Here is a 10,961-nt window from a genome sequence, read left to right as displayed (position 1 = left end):
GAACAATCCTGGGGACTCCTTGATCTTAGACTTCTAGCCTCCAGGATTATTAGAAAATAAATTTCTGTTATTTAAGCTGCCCAGTCTGTGGTACCTTGTTATGGCAGCCCTAGCAAAGTAATTCACAGGCTATTTACACTTGAACATGAATTATTGATAGTAGGAAAAAAAAAATGAGCCCTGTAACTTTCCTAGTCTTGAGGAATAGAGACTACAAACAAATCAGGTCTTCTGTGGGAATGCTGGGCCATGGGCTTTGGAATCACCACCAGTGATGGAACCCCAAGTAAGCTACTAAACCTCAACAGGCTCATCCATGAATCACCACCAGCGATGGAACCCCAAGTAAGCTACTAAACCTCAACAGGCTCATCCATGATGTGGGGATTATCATAATATTGATCTTATAAAGCTGCTAGGATTAAATAAAATACATGGAAAGTGTACAGTGCCTAAGACATAGTGAGCACTCCATAAATTGTAGTTATGATAATAGTGAGGGGCTAGGAGAGGGGGCTCTGAGAAAAGAGGACTAGGTAGAAGACAGAGGGGAAAGTAATAAAAACAATGGTGGTCTACAGAGTTGGGAGCCCTGGATTTTAGCTCCAGCCCTGCACTGATTAGATAATTTTGGGAAGTCACTTTGCCGTCCTGATCCTCAGTTTCCTCATCTATACAATGAAAAGGCTAGACTATATACAAAAGACAAAAGGCAAAGAGGAAGCTAAAAACACCTCTTTTTTTTTTTCTCAAGGTGGTCCTGAAAGGAGCAGGTGCTTTGCTTCTCTTTTTCACAGATGTCAATTATGGATCAACTTCTGAGTCACATAGAAGAGGTAAACACAAGTTTCTTCACTTGCTTTCTTTTTCTTCCACCAAATATCCATCCCTGTAATAGCTACCATGATTGATAAGAGGAGCATTTTCCAGGACCACCCTTAGCCATGATCTCAGGCCCCTGGAGTGGCCCTGTCCACCCTTCTCCAATGATCTTCCTTGGAGCATCCCCTCCAAACCTTCCCATATCCAGGAAACCTACATTTCCACACCCCAGGGGAATGTCTCACTGGATCCCAGGAGAGCAGAAAAGCATAGATGGGTTGGACCTCACTTTACTCTGAAGGAATATCCTGAGATTTACTCTAGAAATGTATTCTCTGCCAACATCAGAACTTAAGAGTCTTCATCAGAAAAATTATTACATTTATTAGGTGATAATTGATGAGGCTTTGGACCGAGCATGCATTCCTTCAAGCAATCAGCTTTGTGCTTACTTGCTGCCAAGACACTGTGCTAAGTGCTAAGTGCTAGGCCGGACAGTTCTTTCCTGGGGGGAAGTTCATAGACCATTAGATAGTCAAAAAGAAAAACAATCCATCATTTTACCACGTACTTCACATCAAATGAGCCATGGCATATTTCTGTTAAATATTGATATAAACTGTCATGGAAATAATTAAACATCTTCACCTTCCAGTACCACAGCTGCCTCCCCTCGCAACAAAGAGCAGGCCCTTGGCCTCGGAGCCTGGGAGAGGCCATTTCTCACCTGATCACTGAGGATATAAAGTGCTTTTCCAGACTCTAGGACTCCGGTTCATTGCTAGTATCAGGACGCCTCTCATGTATGGGAAACATACATGAGAGGCGTCCAGAAACATCCAGGGCCGTCATTGACTGCTTAGGCACAGCCCTCTGAGCAGACCTATGAAGAAACAGAAGGATTTGTGCCTTTTAGGTATCTCTGGTCAAAACAAGTATTTGAAGTTCTGATTCTGCTGTTATCTGGCACCTACACTTGGCCCATTGCTGGAAATATTAGGACTAGAAAACATCAAGATCAGGCACCGAACAGGCAAATCTCCACTGAGTGGGTTCAGATGTGGAAATAACTGATGAAGACTGGTTATGGTTATAAAATGGAACACAGTTTTCTAATTACATAGTGTGTGGGTCTCGTGTGTGTGTGTGTGTGTGCATGCATGCATGTGTGTGCGTGTGTGTGTTCGTGTATGTGTGTGCATGTATACCTAAGGTGCTTCACATTTAGCTCTCAGCTCTCAGAATGAGTCCACATTCTGAGGTAAACCTATGGTGTTTGATACCAACCAATTTGAGAGCAACATCTGGTGTCATTTGTTTTTCTAGATTCATTTTTAATATCTCCAAGACAGAGACACAACAAAGCTGTACTTACGGCCAACTTATTCTAAAGTTTTATTGGTATCCAGAAGTAGATACCTGTGTCTCTTCCACTTCCTTATTTGAATAAAATTAAGTGGGTCTAATCCTTACCTTAATTCTCTCTTAAAAATGCTCAAGAAAACCAATTTCGATAGCTGGGCCTAAAACAATATTGCAAAACTTGTGTGCTAGGATTATCACAAGGATTTTTCCAACCAGCAAGAAACAAAACTAGACTTTCAAACAGTTTTATTATTTTTTATCTTTTTAAAAATTGTATTGGGGTAAAATACACATAGCATAAAATTTACCATCTTAACCATTTTTAGGCCTACAGTTCAGTGGTATTAAGTACATTCCTATTGTTATATGGCCACTACTACCATCCATCTCCAGAATCTTTTCATCTTCCCAAACTGAAATTCTGCCTCCATTAAACAATAACTCCCCAGTCCCGTCTTTCCCCAGGCCCTGGAAACCACCATTCTATTTTCTGTCTTTATAAATTTCACTACTCCCGATATTTCATATAAAGAGAATCATATAATATGTGTTCTTTTGTGGCTGGCTTATTTTGCTAAGCATAATGTCTTCAAGCTTCATCCATGTTGTAGCACATGTCAGAATTACCTTCGTTTTGAGGGTGAATAATATTTCATTGTATGTAGATGCCACATATTGTTTACTCACTCATCTGTCAATGGACACTTGGGTTGCATCCACGTTTTGGCTACTGTAAAAAATGCTGCTATGAATATGGGTGTACAAACATCTCTTTGAGACCCTGCTTTCAATTCTTTTGGGTATATACCCAAAAGGTGAATTGGTGGATCATATAGTATTTCTACCTTTAATTTTTTGAGGACTCACCATAGTGTTTTCCATAGCAGCTACATCATTTTACAATCCTACCAATAAACGGTGCACAAGGGTTCCAATTTTTTCACATCCTTGGCAACACTTGTTATTTTATGTTTTTAGGCTAGCCATTCTAATGGGCATGAGGCCTTCCAAACAGTTTTATGATCGACTAAGTTAACCAAGTAAACCAGATCAATGATGGGCCATAACATCAATTACCAAAAGAAAGGGGGATGGAAGACACTCAGAAAGTTCCACCCCAGCCCTTACAACATGGTTTGAATGGAGAGTAGAAGGGGACAAGTTCCCATTTCACAAGGTAAAGTTTATAGATCACCTAGATGTCTCTCATTGCCACTTGTTCTAGGTCACACACACAAAACCCAACTCAGCAGTCTCAAGTGTATCAGGAGGAAAATGATGCAAGTCTCAATGAGAGAGAGAGAAATAGTGAAAGAAAGAGTGAAAAGGAGGAGGAGGAAAAGGAGAAAAGGAAGGAAGAGAGGGAATAGGAAAGGAAAGGCAAGGAAAGCTTTCACATAGCAAATGAAACAGAGTGAAAAGGCAAACTACAGAATAGGAGAAAATATTTACAAACCATATATCTGATAAGGGATTACTGTAATATGCAAAGTGTATAAGGAATTTCTACAATTGAATAGCAAAAATAAAATAAAATAATAACAAATAACCCTACTAAAAATGGGCAAATGACTTGAATAGACATTCTCCAAAGAAGACATGCAAATGGTCAACAGTTACATAAAAAGATGCTTGACCGGGCACAGTGGCTCACGCCTGTAATCTCAGCACTTTGGGAGGCCGAGGCGGGTGGATCACCTGAGGTCAGGAGTTCAAGACCAGGCTGGCCAACATGGTGAAACCCCATCTCTACTAAAAATACAAAAATTAGCCGGGCATGGTGGCAGGCATCTGTAGTCCCATTTACTCGGGAGGCTGAGGCAAGAGAATCACTAGAATCTGGGAGGCGGAGGTTGCAGTGAGCCAAGATCGTGCCACTACACTCCAGCCTGGGCAACAAAAGCAAGACTCCGTCTCAAAAAACAGACAAGCAAACAAAAGATGCTCAATATCGTTAATCATGAGGGATATGGAAATCAAAACCACAATGAGATATCACCTCATTACAGTGTTAGGATGTCTATTGGAGAAAAGAAGATAACACACGCTGGTGAGAATGTAAAGAAATTAGAATTCTTGTGCATTGTTGGTAGGAGTGTAAAATGGTACAACCACTATGGAAAGCAGAAAGAAGGGTCCTTAAAAAATTGAAAAAAAAACTACCATATGTTTTAGCAATCCCACCTCTGGGTATACACCCAAAAGAATTGAAAGTAGGATCTCAAAGAGATATTTATACTTCCACATTCCTTGCAGCATTATTTACAGTAACCAAAAGGTGGAAGCAACACAGGTGTCCATTGATAGATGAATGGATAAAGAAAATGTGGTATATATATATATATATAAAATGGAATATTATTCAGCCTTTAAAAAGAATGAACTCCTGCAATATGCAACAACGTAGATGAACCTAGAGAAACATTATGCTAAGTGAAATACTGTATAATTTAACTTATATTTGATATTTAAAAGAACTGCTATGGTCTGAATATTTGTTCCCTTCAAAACTCATGTTGAAACTTAATCCCCAATACGGCAGTATTGAGAGATTGATTCCTTAAGAGGTGATTGAGTCATGAGGGCCCTGCTCTTATGAATGGATTAATTCATTCATGTATTAATAGGTTATCATGGGGGTGGGACTGGTGGCTTTATAAGAAGAGAGGCCTGAGCTAGCACACTCAACCCCTCACCATGTGATACCCTGCACTACCACTGCAGAAGAGTCCCTGCCAGCAAGAAGGCCCTCACCAGATGTAGCCCCTTGACCTTGGACTTCTTGGCCTGCATAACTATAAGAAATACCTTCCTTTCCTTTATGAATTACCCAGTTTCAGGTATTCTAAGTAACAGAAAATGAACTAAGACAATAAACAAACTGACAAAAGCAGAGGGTAGAATGTTGGTTGCCAGGGATTGGAGGGAGGAGAAAATGGGGAGTTGCTATTCAATGGGTATAAGGTTTCAGTGATGCAAGATGAGTATGTTCTAGAGAGCTGCTGTACAACATTGTGCCTTTAGTTAACAGTACTGTATTGTAGACTTACAACTTTGCTAGGAGGCTAGATCTCATGTTCAATGTTCTCACTACAAGAAAAAAAAGAAAGAAAAAGGAAATGTAGTATTTGTTAAGTTCTATTGAATAAAAGCGTGTGCATATGGATGAACTTGGCTGACCTGACAATAAAAATCCTAACATAGAACTTCTTTGAAGATTGAACATATAATAGTGGTCCTAGTTCTCCATAGTGAATGGTCTTTTTCAAAAAGAATACATGATCAAAAACTTTCCACAGGCAGAGATGACTTAAAGCTACTTCACAAATCTTACTTATATACTGTATACAGTATTACATTATATACTGTAATGAGTTGTGAGGGATATGTATTACTTTAAAATCTACACAGATTATTTAAATGCTTACAAATGAAAAGGCTCATGAGATAGAGCTTTATAATATTTTTAGATTAAATAAAGTTTTTCTGAAGCTAGAGGTTTCAAATTTGCAGCTACATTTCTTGTGAGAAAACTAAAATAGAATACACCCAAAATAGCTTCTCCATAGAATAGTTAAAATAATCCTTCCTGTTTTGCAGAATTAAGAATACATTCAATGAGTGGAAGGAAAATGCTAAGTTTCTGAAGACAGACTAGCTAAAACTAATAGTTAATATTTATTGTGCATTTATTATGCACACTTGCTCTTTCCAACAATTCCTAAGGTGGTTCCTATTATTTTCTTCATTTTATAAATCTGGACAATTGAGTGATATTAAACAACTTGACTAAGGTCATTGGATTAGTAAATGCAGAAGATCACTAAGAACCAAAGCAGTCTGACCCCAGTGCCTATTCTTACAACTATTACATTGCACTATCTCTCTACAGATTAAAAAGGAAAACATCTCATCTTCAATTGCCTGATGAAATGACCAGTGATTCCTCTGCTTTGGAGTAAACAAAGTATATTACAACAAATCTCCTCCACTTTTTCCTTCCTTTGCAGGATTTCTGAAACCTGTCTTCTTGTCAGCTGCTCAGCATAAGAGGAACCAGAAGCCTACTGCCCATTTGATTTTTTCCTTAGCAGGGAGAAACAGACTTAGCCCCAGTTTCTAAAATCTACGGTCTCTTTCACACAGTGAGGAGGATACAGCACATGCGGAGGCTTCATAAATCTGATGAGTGCTGAAAAGAACCATGCCCTCCAGCAAGGGGGAGCCAGGAAACATTCCACAGGAAAGTCTGGAGTTTTGACACCTGTTGAGAGACATACCACCCACTAAAGAAAAAAAAGGGTGCAGAGCTCTTCTAGAGCTCTTAGATAATATGTGTTGGGAAGAATTAACCAGGTAAGTATGAATGTAGCACATATAATCTCATCTTTTCTTTCATCTGTATCAGTCATTCTTTGAAGATGAGCTAATGTCCCAGTTGTTCCTCTTACTTGGCTAACCATCTTTTGGTCATTTTTCAACAATTTAGCATTGTGTAATGGACAAGAGAGGAAGTCACACTTCAATCTATCACAGATTATGACATCTGGTAAAGAATAACAATGGTAGGAAGATAAACAAGCTCTGTCAGAGCTAGCGTTTGTCTTCTTGACGCAAGTGCCTGATGAGTATGTGTCAAAAAGGAAGAAAGAGAAGGGAGAGAAGGAGGAGGAGGAAGAAGAAAAGGAGGAATGAAATAATTAAAACTTTTCCTACTAGAAAATTGCCATTTGATGCTCATCTGAGCTTCAGACCCCTCCTTGTTCTCAACCTAATTATGCCTTAGGTGGGGGAGAATTATATTGATCTGGCATCAACATAGCACTGTCAATTTGCTGCCAGTTTCTCTTGATTGTGCACTTAAGGTCAGGAATGAGAGTGATTTTGTGCTTCCATTGTCTACAGCCACATACAAACCATCCTGAAACATAGTGGCTTAAAATAACAACAATCGTTTATTTGCTCACACTTCTGCAGTTTGGTCAAGGTTCAGCGGGGACACTTTGTCTCTGTTCCATATAGTATCAGCTGAGGCAGCTCAACTGAGGATGGAGGATGCACTTTCAAGATTATTTCCTTGCAAGACTGGCAAGCTTGTATTGCCAGCCGGACCTCAACTAGGACTGTTGGCCAGAGACCTCTCTCCTCCTCCACATAGATCCATCTATGTGGCTGTCTGGGTTTTCTGACAAGATGGCCGCAAGTTCCCAAGAGCAAATATTCCAAGAAAACAAGCCTCAATATGAAATCACTTATCAAGCCTCCCCTTGCATCATACTTGCTAAATGTCCCATTGGCCAAAGATGGCTCCATGATCAAGCCCAGAGTCCATGTGGGAGGGGACTACACAAGGGTAAGAACTCCAACAGCTGTGGTTCATTGGGGGTCACCAAACTAAGAGTTTACCACAGAGTGTGGTAACTTTTGTCTCTCCCCATTAGTAGAGAAAAATTGAAAACTGGTATTATTTGCCCACTCCCCCAACTTTTTAAGTCAGAAACTTAATACCAATGTTTCCTAATTTTTAAGTTGGCTTAAGAAAATTGGGGCCTGGCGCGGTGGCTCACGCCTGTAATCCCAGCACTTTGGGAGGACGAGGTGGGCAGATCATGAGGTCAGGAGATCGAGACCATCCTGGCTAACACAGTGAGACCCCGTCTCTACTAAAAATACAAAAAAAATTAGCCGGGTGTGGTGGCGGGCACCTGTAGTCCCAGGTACTTGGGAGGCTGAGGCAGGAGAATGGCATGAACCCGGGAGGCGGAGCTTGCAGTGAGCCGAGATCGCACCACTGCACTCCAGCCTGGGCGACATAGCGAGACTCCGTCTCAAAAAAAAGAAAGAAAGAAAGAAAATTGTAAGGAGGAAAAAAAGCTCTATGAGAGGAAAAAAATGTTATGGGTAAATAAAGTCAGGAAAATAGAAGTTCTTATCAAAAACAACTGTAACTATCCTGGAATCACAGGGCAGCAAGGGGTGCACATGTGATAGGGGAATGCTTATGTCACAGATGAAAATTATGGCATGCTGGGTGACAAAAAACATAGACATATGGCACACCTAAATGTTACAAGGAGTGGAAATGTTACAAGCTAATAAGGTTCACGAAGAAATAATAAAGACTTTTTCCAGGTAAAATCAGAAAAACAAAACCCGGAAAATAATTTGCTTTTATAAGCAGCATTTCAGTTGGACTTTCAAAAGTTTGTTAATTTAAATGACATTTTAAATGCTTTTATCAATGATGAGATTGTTAAAATGGCGAGATAACTAATAATTTGAAGGACTGGACTAGAATTCAAATTAACTGAACAAATAGAAGTTGTAGGACACAAATGTTTTCTAAGCTGTGATCACATTCCAAGCCCATATTAAGACGTGCATATATATTAATCATCACAGAAACTTAAGGCACAGAGAGTTAAATCACTTTCTCAACATACCATTGTTTGCCAGTGTGGGAGACAGGATTTGTAGCCAGATTTGTCTGTTTGTTTTGATCAATTTGTTAGATACAAAATTTCTGCAAACTGAATCATTCATTTTTTTCATTAACTCTTTAAAACCAGAAAATATATTTTCAAGGGAAAAAAAATACTGATCAAAGATGCAACAAAGACATCACATGTAAGAATTCTGAAAGCTCTTCTAATCCTCAAACTGAATTGAAACACATGTTTAATGAAATGATAACTCTCAAAATAATTAACCAAATCAAATACTGAAACTTCAAATGTCAAATTATGAACATGTTTTCCTGTGGCTAGATATATGTGAGCAAGTATTTTTAAAAGCAATAGCTACTTCTTTCTTTATTCCAAGTAATTCCTTTTAAATTCCCCAAAAGTTATAAAGACAGACCAAATCTTGGTACTTAAAACTTTGAAACAGTTTGTGCTGTAAAGATTTTTTTAAATCTTATCTGCTTGCCTGATGTGAGTACCTTCCCAGTTGTTTATTAACTAAGGATTTTCCTTTTCTTAGGCCAAGAATATTAATAAGGGGCATTTAATTGATCCATTTCCTTGGTATCCTTTGTGAGCTCTTGATGCTAGTGGAAAACATACTCATTTTTATGTATGTTCCTTCTTAGAACTAAAAAGAGTATATATTAGGATTGTTCATTACAATAGTAGCAACAGTAGCTCTATCAGATACTGTCAGAAGCCCTGGCTTCCTAATTTATTGTTTTTCGTTTTTTGCTTTTTTTTTCAAAGTTGGCATTTCTTCACCACGGGAAAATGACTTGATCCTTTAGTGCTGCAGCATAGACACTGAGCACACCCTGGGGGTGTGGAAGCGGGAGGCAAGCATGTGAGATGGGGGCGGGGGGAAGTCCTTTAAATTCAGCTTTTCTCAGAGCTCTATTAGAATTCATGTCTCTTTTTTGACTCGGTAACTTTGGCAAGTAGTAGAAAGTTTGGAAAGTGTCCAGAAAACAGTTGTGAAAAGTATTAAAAGGCCAAGGAAATAGGCCATATGAGAAACCTAAAGGTTAGTCATTCCATAAAAGAGAAGCCTATGGTGGGATTGAAGATCTGTCTTCACATCTGGGTAGAGCTATTATAAGAGTGATGGTGGCCCCCCGTGATGGGGACTGAGGCTTAAAATGAGGACATCTATAAGGGCTATAAGACCCTAGGACTGGTTGTCAAGCAGGGGAGCTGATTTTTTTAAATAGGCCAGAAGTATCTTTGCTTCATGTTGCCTAAGGATAGATTTATACTCAACTATTCACAAAAGGACCGGCCCCATTTCGGGGACATTAATTATTCACATAGTCCAGTGAGATGCAGAGACTAGGCCAGAAGGGTAACATTTACCTGGCTCCAGTTTCCCTTGTTATTTTGTGTTCAGGAGATTCTTCTGGTGCAGCACTGTATTTGCTGATGGTAGTGTGCTCTCAGTAGATCACCCAGGGTCCTGGAAGGAATTCAGGTTTGGGATTCAAGCAGACGTAGGTTGATACTCCATCTCTGCCACTTTGTCAGTTGCTAGGTTCTTAATTCTGCTTTTCGGAGCTCTATTTTCTTAATCATTAAGTGAAGATAATAATACACACTTACGTTTTAAAAATGTTATGAGGATCGAGTGAGACAAGATAATGTAAAACGCCTTGTCTGCAGTAGGTGGTTACTAAGTCTTGCTTCCTCTCCCTTTCTGTGACTAGGCAGGATTGTAGGAAAGGGAAGAGTGGAAGAGTACCTAGATGAAGCGTAAATAGGGACCACATATATTTTATAGCTGAATTTCAATTTTTTGAATGCCAACAATGTGTAAAAATGACCCTCAAGTCAACCGATCATCAAGTGATAGCTCCAGGAGGCTCAGATCCCTTTTGATTGCACTCCAAGATCTATTGCATTTCTCAAGTGCTTTCTGAGTGCCAGGTTCTTCACTGGCACTTTACATCCTCACCCAACAGCTATGTGTTATTGTCCCTATTTTATAAATGAGGAAACTGAGGCACGGAAAGATCATGTACTTGCTAATTAGGACACATGGCAACCAAGTTCTGGAGCTAGAACTGGAACGCAGGTTTATTCCGGTTCCAACACCTGAGATGGTGAAAAAGAAGAGAGGAAATAATAGGTCTCACTCATACGTAGAGTCCTCAGGGGATAAAGCCAGACTTAGAATTTAAAGCTACCAAGTTCAGAGCAACTGGGGAGCCACTTTTTCAGGCCCTGGCACCTGAAATCTGTTACATTTCTAAATGCCATTAAAAAAGATGTTCCCAGGAGTCAGGCCAGAGCAACCTGCTTGAAATCCAC

Source organism: Pongo pygmaeus, chromosome 15 (assembly GCF_028885625.2).
Source record: "Pongo pygmaeus isolate AG05252 chromosome 15, NHGRI_mPonPyg2-v2.0_pri, whole genome shotgun sequence".
Taxonomy (NCBI): Eukaryota; Metazoa; Chordata; class Mammalia; order Primates; family Hominidae; genus Pongo; species Pongo pygmaeus.
The sequence above is the reverse complement of the archived record's forward strand: the minus strand, read 5'-3'. Positions refer to the sequence as shown.